The following is a 5,096-nucleotide window of genomic DNA, read 5'->3' as shown; positions in this document are numbered from 1 at the left end:
CACAGAATGCTGCTCAGGCACAAGTGATTTGTTTCTGAGCCCTAGGCTTGGATGTTTGTAATAAATATTATTCTGCCTCTGATTTTATGATATCAACAAGATACCCATGCAATGAAATATTTTCAGATTCCAAATATTAAGTCTACATTGTCAGAGAAGAGATGACTCTGAACTTCAAGAATAGTAAGTAGATGAAACATTAGGCATAAAATTGCTAAATTTTTGTAAATCGTCATCATAATAATTTTCATCATGATAATTTTATGCATGGGACAAAGTCTCAAAAGACATCTATAAGCATAGTGAGCCATATTTTTTTCTGGATAGAGAAATTATAGGTGATTTTAATTTTCTTTTTCTTTCTTTGCTTATCTATATTAGTTTATTTCTTCTCTCTCTGAATATATATTACTTTTGAAATGAAAAAGATCCTTTTCAAAGAATAGTACATAGGAAGAGTTGAGAAAACTAAGAATAAAATCAGAATGAGTAACATTAGTGGGAAATAGTGAGAGTAGCTTCTGGGAAAGTGAGAAGCTGATTCTCTCTCTCTCTCTCTCTCTCTCTCTCAATAGTACTAGAGTTTGAACCCATGGCCTTGTGCTTGCTGGGCAGGTGCTCTACCCCTTAAGCCACGCCCCTAGCCCTCTTCTAGCCATTTCTGAGGTCATATGGAGGACATTTCTATTAGCTTTGCAAAAGCATTGCCTACCTGGTGTCCACTATATCCCTGTGTCTAAGCCAAACTGATATGTCCACTTGCCAGGTGCCAGGAGAAGCAATAGCAGGCTCTTTGATTTTTCAGTGAGACAATGGGCTTCTCATTTCATTCCCAAACTGGCTTCCAGTCCATTCCCATTTCTACCTGGCTCCTGATTCCTGGCTTTTTCTACTGTCTGAAAACCTAGGGTTGCCTTGGGACACCCTTAAAGCTTGGTGGAATCTAAGCCTTGTAGCTCTGAAGAACGGTGACTTCCTTCTGCCCGCAGACCCATGTCATAGCCGCCTTGCCCTCCACACTATACTAGTCCTCTCCAACTCCCTGTTTCAAGATCATCAGGATGACAAGACTGAAAACCCACTCTTCATTAGAATAACCCACCATGTCCCCTCTTACTGCCTTGTCTTTCAGCCTTAGTTGGGGACAGAGGAACTTAAATGAAAAGGCTAAGAAAATCGGACCAAAAGACCCACTATTGCAGGGTTTAGAGTAGTGGCCTTAGATAAAACATCTGGGAGAGTCTCAGGTGTAGGAACCAGAATGGTCACATCCGTTGTTTATGGCTGGTATTTGTCCTGACTAGTAAATATCTGCATATTATCAGTTATTGAATATTTTCATATTCTCAGAGTAAACATTAATGTTATAAATTGACAGTACTTACAAAAGACTTGAACTTGTGGATGACTTCTGATACGTGGCCCATGAACCCCAAACTCATTTGCTTTCTCTGAGCCTTGGTTTACACTTTGGGAAAAATGGGAGTACTGATGCTGCCTGTTCCTCTTCAAAGAGTTACTGTGATGATCAAATCTCTACAAACTGTGAGGGACTGCGCACCAGGAAGGTATGATGATAAAAATGATCGATAACGATGATAACCATGTTGATGGTGAAGGTCAAGGTGATGGAGATAATAAAGAATAAAAAGAAGACGAACTTGGGAACACCATGGACTATCCTTTTCTGGTTCAATATGGTCCTCACATTGCTCCCTGGCTCGCAATTCACAGTAGCAGTTAGACAGAAGCATATAAACTGGCAACGTCTACCCTCTCTGCTTTATGCTGTTGTAGCTCCCAGGTTGTTTGCTGGCTGAGTGCTGATAGGCGCTTCTCTTTGTCTGTGGGCATTCATTCCATGATTTATTTTACATCCTGGCTGGGAAACTCTTCTATTCTATAATTCCTGACACCTGGGACAGCTCTTGCTGTTCATTTAATGATCCTGCTAGAACCTAGAGCCAGCAGGATAGAGCTGTGGAATTATCCAGCTGGTCTTGCACCCCCTACACGGCATAGTTTGAGCAGGATTCTCAGGTGCCTCCTTCTGATACGTGCCCCCATGGTCCCCAAACCATTCTGCAAGTGTCTTGGATGAGCTGTTGGTTGGGTTCAGATGGGGTTAGTAATTGGCTCCCTTCATCCCTTCCTGCTCCTTCCCTTCCTTTTCTGTCTTGCTTGCCTCCTCTCCCCCACCTTCCTTTATGAGGATTCTAGGTCTTCATGGAGTTCTGGAGGGTGCTTCTGGCTGACCTCCACAAGAGATCCCCCACCTTTATAGAGAGATGCAGAAGAGCACTGTGGACTCTGTTCCAACAGAGGAAGCATATGTCTGCAGAATAAATGCCTCCTATAATTTGTTCAGAGCAATGAATTTAACCTCTGGGTGGCAGAGAGGTTTAACTCCTGTGGCCTTGAGGGAAAAACATATTCTAGGAAGGGAATATGTTTTTCCCTTTATTAATTGTGCAATAAAAGCACTTCCTGCAGAGGAGGCTCCCTCCTGGTGAGGACTTGCTGTCCCTTCACACACTACAAATGGCCTCTGGGATCCTCCCCTCTTTGCCTCAGACTTTAGGGTCAAGCCTTTAAAAGTTATAGTGTCCAAGACAGGCCTTGATGTTCTCACAGCCTCTCCTATACAAAGAGAAAGTGGGGCCTCCCGCTGGGGGAGGAAGTCTTTTCCGCTGGCCTCCCATAATTTAACTTTATATATTATCTCCAAATGAAGTTTAGGGTATAGCCACAGAAACATACTGACAGAATTCAGCCATTAAAACATCACAATTTCTCTTTGACACTGTTTTGCTATTTCTTACTATGCTAGGAGCTTCTCTTGACCTCTGAGAGGCCCTGGATGTGACTATGAAGGGCCCACGCTGGCCGTAAGTAGTAGCTGGTTTGAGCATCCATTTATAGGAGGAATTACTCTACTCAACTGTTATATTGACTGTCTTTACAGCCCTGTGAAGTTGGCCCTATAATCAATCCCATTGCATAGTTGGGGAAAATTGAGGCCTTCCTCACAGCTAGAGAGAGGTATGGGGTACAAATCCAGGCTTGTTGATTGCCAAAGAATATTTTCTCCCTTCTACTATTGACAACACAGTTATCATGTTCTAGCTCACCCTGCTTGTTACGGTGCTTCAGGACCTGGGATGATCTTCCTGATGACCCCACGTCTTGCTGGGCACCCCTGAGGCAGGAGCCATCAGGATATGAGTTCCTGTCTGAACCCAAATCCTCTAAAATTCCCTTCTGAGAGTCAGGGCATCTGATGGTGTGATCGTCTCAGGTGACATCATGTTTAAGTTGCCCTGACCTCCCTGAGCTCATTTATTTGTTCTGGTCACCTCTGCTTCCATCAAAAATAACAGGTTGCTGATAAGCTGGCCCTCTGCTCTCCAGCTCAGATAGGTGGACTGTGAATCTGCACTCAGCGCAGGCCTCTCAAGTTTAAAAAGCCCTTGTGCTCTGTATTTTGACAGGTTTAGAAATCCAATCCATTTATTTTTGAAAACCCATTAAGCCCAGCCAATATGGGATATTTAGAAAGGCCAGAATCTGCTTTTGGTCAGAAGGTCAGTGCTGTCATAAAATAACAGCTAAAGGAAGTGAAACAAAACATACTTTATTGTAGGGCTATAATTCCCAAACATTCTTTAAAATATACTTTCAGTTAAAATAAGACAAAACAAAAACACAGCATATTGAATTGCCGGAAATTGCTGCCACTGTAAGCTTTCTTTGTTCAGGGGACTTAATTCAGTTTTGCATAGCCAGTTCTAAGACTGGTGACAGGCACATAGTAAGTGGTTAATTAATGTTCTGATGATGAGTCTCCAAATGGTGTACTTTGCTATTTAGCATTTGTTCTTGGTATTAGTTTCTCTTGTCTTCAAGGGCAGTTAAATGGTTAAATCATCCTCAAAAAAAAAAAAAAAGACATCTGATTTTAGGGTCTGGATTTGTAGAAAGTGAGTTTCATAATAGGAGAGTTTGACTCTTCTTGGCATCTTGAATCATGTTATTGATGGTTTTTCTTTTATTCATATGTGCATACAATGTTTGGGTCATTTCTCCCCCCTTTCCCCCGCCACCTCTCTTAGCCCACCCTGCCCTATCCCTCACCCCAACCCCCTTACTACCAGGCAGAAACTATTTTGCCCTTATCTCTAATTTTGTTATAAGCAATAATAGGAAGGACCAAGGGTTTTTGCTAGTTGAGATAGGGATGGCTATACAGGGAGTTGACTCACATTGATTTCCTGTGCATGTGTGTTACCTTCTAGGTTAATTCTTTTTGATCTAACCTTTTCTCTACTTCCATTCTCTTCTCCTATTGGCCTCTGTTACTTTAAAGTATCTACATTAGGCCTTTTCAACAAAAACTGCTGGGAAAACTGGTTAGCAGTCTGCAAAAAACTGAAACTATCCATGTATATCACCCTATAACAATATTAACTCAAAATGGATCAAGGATCTTAATATCAGACCCCAAACTCTAAAGTTGATACAGGAAAGAGTAGGAAATACACTGGAATTAGTAGGTATAGGTAAGAACTTTCTCAATGAAACCCCAGCAGCACAGCAACTAAGAGATAGCATAGATAAATGGGACTTCATAAAACTAAAAAGCTTCTGTTCATCAAAAAAAAAAATGGTCTCTAAACTGAAGAGAACACCCAGAGTGGGAGAAAATATTTGCCAGCTACACATCAGACAAAGGACTGATAACCAGAGTATATAGGGAACTTAAAAAATTAAATTCTCCCAAAATTAATGAAACAATAAAGAAATGGGCAAGTGAACTAAACAGAATTTTCTCAAAAGAAGAAATTCTAATGGCCAAAAAACACATGAAAAAATGCCCACCATCTCTAGCAATAAAGGAAATGCAAATCAAAACCACGCTAAGATTCTACCTCACCCCTGTTAGAATAGCCATCATCAGCAACACCACCAACAACAGGTGTTGGTGAGGATATGGGGGAAAAAGGAACCCTCTTACACTGTTGGTGGGAATGTAAACTAGTACAACCACTCTGGAAAAAAATTTGGAGGCTACTTAAAAAGCTAAACATTGATCTACC

This window comes from Castor canadensis, chromosome 1, assembly GCF_047511655.1.
Source record: "Castor canadensis chromosome 1, mCasCan1.hap1v2, whole genome shotgun sequence".
In the NCBI taxonomy this organism is placed as follows: domain Eukaryota; kingdom Metazoa; phylum Chordata; class Mammalia; order Rodentia; family Castoridae; genus Castor; species Castor canadensis.
Note: the sequence above shows the minus strand (reverse complement) of the source record.